At 39.6% G+C, this 9,673-nt stretch overlaps 1 pseudogene; it reads right to left on the bottom strand.

Annotated features, from left to right (window-relative positions):
• Positions 1-258: 258 nt before the first annotated feature.
• Positions 259-5,531, bottom strand: LOC133763704 (nucleophosmin-like; annotated as a pseudogene).
• Positions 5,532-9,673: the final 4,142 nt, after the last annotated feature.

Here is a 9,673-nt window from a genome sequence, read left to right as displayed (position 1 = left end):
AGCAGCCAGGACTAGAACCAGTGCCCATATGGGATGCCAGCGCTTCAGGCTAGAGCTTTAACCCGCTGAGCCACAGTGCCAGCCCCTGGAGTTCCATCTTTAAAAACTGATCAGGTATTTTGGACAACTCAATCTTGGCAATGAAACTTGAACACCATGTGGTAAAAATGGTAGAGGAAGTTCTCACTATGTGTTGTAAAAAGGACAGCCAGATATCAACTATTACAGAAATGAAATAATATGGAAAATTTTAACAAATTATAGAAACTGTTTTCTTAAAGAGACTTCCTCTACTGTCAGAGATCTTGTATAGCATCCTGGTCAGACATCCAGAAGAATGCTTCATATAATGAATGAACTTGGCTTCCACTTTGGGAAGATAACCCCTTTTCCATACTTGCTTGCATTTTTGCTTTCATGTCCTACAGATCCTGGTCCTTTTGGTGTTTTAGGAGTTTTTTTTTTTTTTTTTTTTTTTTTTTTTTTTAAGAAGTCTTGACCTTTTGATCTTTGGTATTGATGGTTTTGAATCTTTTCCATTCTGATTTGATTTTTATGCATTTTTATAGGTGATATCTTGTATAGATTTCTTCATTGGAGCATTTTCTTCAGTTTCCTCAGCATCAATATCACCATTGTCATCTTCTTCTTATCATTATTACTATTAATCTTCATCAACAGCAAGCTTTCTTTTCTTGTGGTACCCTGCTGCCACCTCCAGGGGCAGATCACTTTCCTGGTATATTTAATAGTTTTATGCCCTCCTCCTCTTCATATTCTGACTCTGTATCTTCCTACTAAGTGCTGGCCATTTGTATGCACAAGCCCTGAACCACACTTCAACCTGAAGATCATGGGGAATGTGATTTCTAAGCTCCCAAGGGAAACTGTTGGCTGTACATTTTCAGAGTTGCCAGTGTTACTGTAATTGGATGGCCTTCATAATTCACTGCCTCTGCTTTGACAACGTGCAGTTCATCCTTTGCATCAGCACCTAAACTGATCATTCTTAAAGGTAACTAATGCTGAATTTCATCGTTGTCCACTTTGAAGTGGTAATCTTTGTCAGCCCTTAGTTCACAACTGAGAAGATACTTCTGGGGTCTCAGAGGGCTCATGTCCATGTCCATGAAATCTTCCTTGGGGTAGTGGGATGAACTGAGGAGAGATGGCAGAAGCTGATAAGATGCCCGAGGCTACAAAGAACAGCTGTGCAGGATGGAATCATGCCAGGGAAATACTTTTTCTCTCTCTCTCCTCTCTCCTCCTCCCTTTCTTCATCCCTCCCTCTCTCCATCCCTCACTCTCTCTATGTCTCAAGATTTATTTATTTATTTGAAATGAAGAGGTACACAGAGAGAAATGGAGACAGATATTTTCCGTCTGCTGATTCATTCCCCAGATGGCCGCAACAGCCAGGGCTGGACCAGGTTGAAGCCAAAAGCCATAAACTTCCTCTGGGTCTCCTACATGTGTACCAGGTCCAAGCACTTGGACCATTCTTTGCTGCTTTCCCAGGCACATTAGCAGAGATTGGATCAGAAGTGGAACAACTAGGACCTGAACCTACACTGGTATGGGATGCCGGCACTAAAAGCAACAGTTTAACCCACAGCACCATAGCCCCAGTCCTAGTGTGATAATTATTAATTGGTCAAAATGTATTACCATTTCAGTAGATTTTATTGACTAACATTTTATTTATATTTATCATTATTATTCGCCAGTGAGATGGGCTCATGCTTATTGTGCCTGCATGTATGTGTGTGCACACTATCCTAATTTACTCTTGCTGCCAGTATTACTGTGGGGAAATTAGGCACACGTGGCAATTCAAAGATGGCGCCCAAAGGAAGTAAGGTGGGCAGTACCCAAAGTCGTTTACCACCAAAGCTGATTGGCCGCGCAGCATCAGGGGAGGTGACGACAACTGATGACGAGTGTACAGACATATGGCTGGTCCTGTAAAAAGTCACCCTGTAAAATGACCTTTTAAGTAATTGGTTGGTTCTTAAGCCCTGCCCCAGTAATCATGTGGTCTTGTGCTTTAAAAGACTTTGCTATGCACGCAATAAACCGAGTTCTTGCTTGCTTGACTTAACTCCCCGCTGTGTCTGTCTCCCGGATCGGGAGGCTGGGGAACGGATGAGCGGCGCACTTACCTTTCTTCGGACCCAGTCCATCCTCGTTCGGGTGGACTAAGACCCTGCATATTACTCTAGTCTTGTAGCATAAATTGAGAGAGAGTGGCAGGTATAATTCCTATTTCACACTCTCTGTGTTCATTCCTGGTATAATCTCCCTCAGAGGGTGGGCTGGTCTATGGATATGACAGATTTCAATTCTGTAATTAGGTTATACCATTATGTGGTAAAGGTAAAAGAACTTTACAGATGTAATTACAGTCCTTCATCATGACTTTGAGTTAATCAAAGGAAGAATGTTCTGGATGAGATTAAGTCAATGACTTAATCTGATGATCACTTTCAAAGAGCATCAAGGTCTTCCTTGAAGGGGAAGATTCAAGTAAGAGAGTTTTTTTTCTTGGCCTTGACTAGCACAGTGCTATGTTGTGGAGTAGGCAGTCATGGCAGAGAGGCAAAGACAGGCAGGTGGCCTCTAGGTTCTGATCCCTGCCTGGCTGAAAGCCAGCAAGGAAATGGGAACTTCAATCTTACAGTGACAAAGACTAATTCTGCCAACAACCAGTGAGCTCGTCAGAAAACACAAGCTTCAGGTAAGATTTCAGCCCAGATGACGCTTTGGTTTAGCTTGGTGAGGACATGAGCAGAGCTCCCTACTCTGTGCCCAGACTTTTGACCCAGGGTGATTGTGAGGTCATAAATTTATGTTGTTTCCAGCTGCAAGGTGTGTGGTAATTTGTCATGTAGCAATAAGAAACTCAACCAATAGAGTTTCCATTACATTTATTCTCCAGAGAATAGTTCATATAATACAAATATTGTCATGTTCTTAAAGATTTCTGTAGGCATGCTAGATTCGTTGACTTCTAACTCAGCTTTTGTTTCTATTAATTACACTAACACATATTTTCTTCTTTAGATTTAATTCATCCCTTTTATATGATTGCATATGTAAATATGGATGATTTTCTAAATACATTCAATTATTTCACCAAAATAATGTCTATAAGGAGCTGTAGCATATAAAATGACAAAATTGGGTTGTCATAATTGAGTTATGGTTTTGGTGGAAGGGGTTGGAGAAGAGTCTTTTGCTGTTAGCAAAGGGACCTCTAGACTAATAAACCCACAGATTTGTAGGTGATATTCAGACATATTTACCAAAATTCTAATTATAAAACATTTTATAAAAGGAAAGATACATTAATCTACTATCTTCTTTGATCTTTCTATTTTGCTTTTACTGTCTAAAGTACTGGTTTTCAGTTAACATAATGAGTATATCTAGTTTTCCATGACTTGGTCCATGTGCTTCCTTTGAATGTTTTAATTCTCATAAATATTCTAAATCCTTAGTATTTTCCAAGACCTAGCTAGTGAGAGGCAAAGAAACAACAAAAATATGAAAACACATTAAAATCTTTTATTATGCTTCTTTCTTTTGCCTGAAAGATTTATTGATTTATTTGAAAGGCAGAATTATAGACACACACACACATACACACACACAGAGAATTAGTTCAATTTTCCATCCACTGGTTCACTCTCCAAATGGCCACAATAGCTGGAGCTGGGCCAGTCTGAAGCCAGGAGCCAGTTGTTCCTTCCAGGTCTTCCATATAGGTGAAGGATCCCAAGTACTTGGGCCATCTTCTGCTGCTTTCCCAGGTGCATTCTCAGGGAGCTCTATCAGAAGTGGTGCAGCTAGAACTCAAACCTGTGCCCATATGGGATGCTGGCTTCAAAGGTATTGGCTTTAGCCACTATGCCACAATGCTGGTTATGGTCATTTCTAAATCTTGAATTTTAAATTTTTTTTGCCTATTGTTGTAATTTTTTAAAATTTTTGTGCTGATAGAATTAGTTGTGTGATAGAAGTACATTTATTTATTAAGATTCTGAGTTTTCTTAAGCCTAGATATGGGGATAATTATCTGTATTTTACCAAACCAAATCCTACACCTGCCCACATGGCATTTCCTGTCTAAATGCTGCTTTACAAGTGTTCACATCAGCCTGACAGTGCTGATCTCCAGGTGACATAGAGTACTTCTTCTCTTGCTCTGATCTCAACATTTGATGCTTTCCCAGGGAAGCCATATGGGCACACCTAATGCTACCGTTTTGCATGGTACCCACTGCGAAAATATCAGCATTTCTACAATGGATTCTACTGCTCCACCAAACCTTATTCTTTTCTGCTGTAAGTAGAGGAATTTTTTCCTCCCTGTCTCTTCCTCAGCCTTCAAATATAATATGTTTTGTAGCTCACACTGAATATCCACAAAAAGCTTCCTGTATTCACACTGCACCTCCCAGAAAAGTCTCCTATGGTTTGTGTTATAGAATGTAACATGCATCCATGAAGAGCAACGAAAGCAGAAAAAAAAAAACAAACACTTTGTTCTTCATTTTCTACTCCATCATCATATCAGCATCTCTTCACATAGGTCATCTTTTTTCCCTTAAAACTCCCTTTTCTTGGATGGGGCATGCCTTACTGCTTAGAGGTTAAAGCTGTATATTGCCAGCGTTGAACTTCCCTTCCAGGGTTCCAGTTCCTCCTCTACCACTTACTGCCTTTGTGGCTTTAAGTGATTTACTTCATTCTTCTGTGCCTTTGTTTCCTCACTAATGTGAGTGTGAGATTTCCTAGGCTTGCGGTGAGGCCCAAATGAGTTAAGGGATACAGAGTGCTGTGAACTATGTCTGGCACTATAAAGCCCATGATAAATATTACCTGCTGTTACATGCCTAGGCCTGTCTGCTTTTTCTGATGGTAAAGATCAGGCCACTATCAGGAATTTGTGGATCATCCTATAGCCTCTCTATAGAATACAAGATAAACATGCTTTCCAGACTGAACATTTTATGGAGCTATGGTAAGTAGTGTGAATACATCAGAGAAAGTTGTCAAAGAACCAAAATGTAGGTGCTGCATGTATTTGGTTGCTGATAACCTATGACTGTTACCTGTTCAATTTCCAAGCTGTAGACACTGATTTCAGAAATTGTTTCAGACCACTCAGAGTGACTATTTCTCACTGCCAGACTGACTGAAAGCTGGAAAAGATACCAAGAAGGAAAAAGGATTTAAAGCTTAAAGGGCAGGGCATAAAACACACATCTAACTGATAAGAACAGAAACAAAAGGGTGTTTAAACTACAGATAAAATGAAATGTTAACAGTTTTGGGCTTCAGCCACATGAAGTCATGGAGCTTTAATTCTTGACAGGCAGTCTGACAAGAGAGCAAATGAAGTCCCAGGGATCTAGGCTTTTTGCCAGAAAGGATACAGAGCTGGAGAGCTCTGACTTAGTGCTGCCTTCTCCGGCGGGGAGAGCACCGGGGTCGTGCGAGGCCCTTGGCCCCACTGTTAGCAACATGGGAACTCCGGAGGCCAGTGATTTACAGAATAAAAAGTGCTTCTGCCATGGGCCAGCCCTGGGTTAATGCTTTCACAACATGACATTGGTCAGGATTCATAGGCTACCACAGCCTCAGTTTCCTCATTAACAGAACAGAGATTTCAATTTAGGGATAACGATGTGAAGTCTGAAGAGGACTGAATTATCCACTAGATACCATAGGCAGAGTGCTTACAGCCTGGTAAGATTTTCAAGGGCTTTTAAAAATGTTTCAGATGTAAGGTATTTTTTCTCTTCAGGTTCTAAATCAAAAAACTGGAAAATTGAAATAGTGATTTTAACACCGTAATGATAAAAATCCCTTCAATCTTTTAAATGCTGAAAATTATATAATGTGGGATGTGGGATACATTTTAAAAAGTGTGATATGAAATGATATGATACGTGGTGCATCCAAAATTAACAGGCTTAGAAAAAAGCTGTAATAGCAGGGTGTTTGGAACATCTTAGGTGCTGAATTAGTCTCAATTCTTTTTCTCTCATTTATCCTCCTGGAAGTCTTTTGCAATCTAGAAGGAAGTACAAGATCACACAGTTTAAGTCGATTGTTATACAGGTAATCAATGTAACATTGGGCCTGTAGTGATTAAAATTTTATTTTTATTTTTATTGTATTTTTTTTTTATTTTACTGTATGCTGAGCAGGTGCCAGGAACTCTTCTAAGTTAACACATTGAATTTCCATTATAACCCAGTGCAATACATATGGCCATCATCCCAATTTATAGAAGAGGAGATGAAAAGATAGAAATGCTAGGAAATTTGCCGAAGCCACACAGTGGTGGGTCCAGGATATAACATAGAATTTTGACTTTGGAGCTCAAATTTAGCTACTAAATTATCCACATTTGGAACCAGGATAGGTTATAGGGTCAGGGGGCAGCTGTACATTAGCACCATGGTTTAGGACATATATTATTCAATTTTGAACTCAAGGAGAAAGCAAATACCCAGAAAAAAGTTTTTAAATTTTCTCTCCCATTGTCACAAGCTGCAGGTTACTGGTCAAAGACAGAATTTGAAATCTTACACAGAACACAGGGATTAAATGAAAATGGTAATTGCTTCTGTTTTTAAGAATAATTACACTCACATATATATGAAGGTAGAAAGAAGAATACTAAAAAGGCATACAAGAAATATTAATAATATAATTATATTTAAAAGAGTGTCAAAGAGTGAACTTTGAAAATTTTTCATTTAGATTCGCTATATTTTCAAGGCTTCTATGTTGAACATGATTCACTTTTTGCAATGAAAATAAATGATAGATGTGGAGAGACTTATCTGTAGGATAGTGCCATGTGCAACTTTAATTATAACGGTAAGAAAATATGCTAGTCATAACAGCAAAAATAAAAATCTAGTAATTGCAGTTTAACAAAACCTTTTAGGGTTCAGGGGAGAAAGACTGAAGAAGAAACCTCTCCAGCACTTTTCCCCCAATCTCCTCCCTGTAGAAATGTTAATTCAAGCCACTATCCACTCATGAAAACATCTTCACAAGAGCCGAGGAAACTAGATGAGAGATTCTACCACCTGAGTGGAGCTAAGAAATAAGATTCATTGAATAGGGTAGGAAGGACAATTTCACAGTAATCATGTCTTTCAACCTGCCTCACACCCAGGCAGCACTGTGGAGAGAGATGCCTTCCATTTGAGGGAGGAAAATGGAATTGCACACCAGACTTTGTCTCAGACCCCTACATTGGTTCTGCTTCAGTAAAATCCAGTGCCAGTTAGACTTCCACAGTCCCAGACTGCAGGGTGGATACTCCAGCCCCAGCCTTTAGGCCTTTGTGGTATATTCAGCCCATAGGCTGCCCCACTGGCAGGCTGACCCCAGCAGAGTATCAGCCAGCACTAAAAGATTATAATTGTGGCCAGGGTGAAAAAGAGATAAAAAGAATGAGAAAAAATGAAAATATCCATCACTGAGCATAAGCAGGAGCAATAACTGAAATACTAAGGGAATTTAAAAATTCTGAATATTTTAGTTTATACATATATACCCTCAATATTTATTAACATATTTGAAACAGTTATATATTTGCAGACGAAAAGGAAAGAGAAGTATAAGAGGGCAGTTAGTAGTTTCTGTCCCAAGGCTTATTATGTGTAACGTGATGCCAAAATGAAAACACAGCTCCACACCTTGTGGGGAAACACAGGAAGAAGGGCTGTGGTTTAGCTGAGAGCACAAGTGTGTTGACATCACAGGATGGTAATATGTCAACTGGAGCCTTACAAACGGGTGGATTTTCTCCAGGAGAGGCATTAGGGGACCAGAGAAACATGTGTGTGGGCTGGGCTCTAAGGAAGAAAAGAGCACAACCACTTGGATTTAGAAGAAAATCACTGAAATGGGGCAATGAATAGGAGGAAGAAAAGGGTAAAGGGTTGTAGTCAAGCGTCAAGGGAGATTTGAAGACTGTATGCATGTTGGGATGTAGGAATGAGTAGGGCAGGAGCAGTTGATGATAGAAAATGGTGATCCAGGAGCACCTGGGGGGGCATATGGAACAGATGGGTTAAGATGCCTATTCCTCTGCAGAGATCTGTAGACGATTGAAGTCAAGGGCAGAGAGGTTCAGTGAATACCCACAATGTGTATTTTATTTTATTGGCTAAAGCTTGTAACATTGGTGGCTATCCTTTCAACTTTAAAAGGCATTAGTATCTTGCCGTGTCTAGGAGTTATGAACTAAGCACATCACTTATAATACTTAAGAGATTGCCATAGAATAGAGCATTTGTGCCTATTCTAGTAGATCATGCTTTTCTTGTGATAGTTCTTTAATAAAAAAATTAGTTTGCATGTATATTATCTAGCTGATGGAGCACTATACAAAGATGCCTGTCATGAAAATATCCAATATATTTGGGTCATTAAAAATGAGAAGCAGCACATATTCATTTAAAAGATACCATTAGCAATGCAATCCATGATCTCTTTTTAAAGGTAGAAAACACACTGGGTAATCCCAATTCTGAGTCTCTCTCTTCCTGGCACTTCTTGAACATTTCTACCCTGAGGAGGAGGTAAGACTTATTATTATTATTATTTTTGTTTGCAGCTATGGAACTGTCTTGGTACAATGCTAGCATAGATACTAGTACAGATAACTTAGTACAGTATAGTACAGATAACTCAGGCCTTTGAAGCTAGCAATTGGATTATCCCTAGTAAGTCTTCCAACACTAATCAACCTTGGACAGGCAGGAAATCAACCAGTAGTGCTCCAGGGGTAAACACTAAGATTTGTGTCCAACTACAACATTTTGGTTGTGTTCCTGTGTTATTCAGATGAGTTCTCAGCAAATTCCATTTCCTTCTGCCACCCTTATCTCTTGGCTGTAGTTATTTAAAAAAAAAATCATCCATAAGAGGTAAGCCATGTAAAAAGGAATGAAACCACATGATACAAGTTTGTACCAACTTGTGCCCCATGAATTGAGAAGGATTAATGTCAGTAAGAACATACTGCATACGTGATAAGACATTTTGTAAAAAGAAGCCGGTGATTTGCTGCTGACTAGTTTTTAGGAACTCCTGTAGAATTCCTGTAGATTTTGCATGCTGTTCGTTGACTGAGCAAAGACTATCTGAACATCAGATACACATTGAACCCAGGCAGGGGATAAATGAGCTTTTCGGGTTTTGTTTCAATACAACAGAAATTAGAAGCGAAAATACTCAAACATGGTTAAAATAAATACAGTTGGAATTCCAAAACCAGCAGCTGTCTCAGTTTGCAGGCAAACAAGACAGGGATGCTGGGCATATGGAGGATGCCTTGTCTGCTATTTCTTTGACATGGTGACATGAACCAGTGAGGAAATAGGTGTGATATTAGGTTCGGATTGAGTGCACTGCTGTTTTCCTGCTGTAATGAATTATTTAGGTTAAGGAGGATTTCGAATGTGAATCACATCTGTTGGTGCATAGATTTCATCAGCCCGGCTTAAATGCCTCTTGGTTTCCTGAGGGACTCCAGGAAATGGCTCTTTGGTCAGGGATACTCTGCTCATCTTCCCTTGTCGTCGGGAACACATGACATAACAGGCTGTGGGAGATGCCCATCAACAAGTGTAGAAGC

Source organism: Lepus europaeus, chromosome 7, assembly GCF_033115175.1.
Source record: "Lepus europaeus isolate LE1 chromosome 7, mLepTim1.pri, whole genome shotgun sequence".
Lineage (NCBI taxonomy): Eukaryota > Metazoa > Chordata > Mammalia > Lagomorpha > Leporidae > Lepus > Lepus europaeus.
This window is presented reverse-complemented; position numbering and strand designations above follow the sequence as displayed.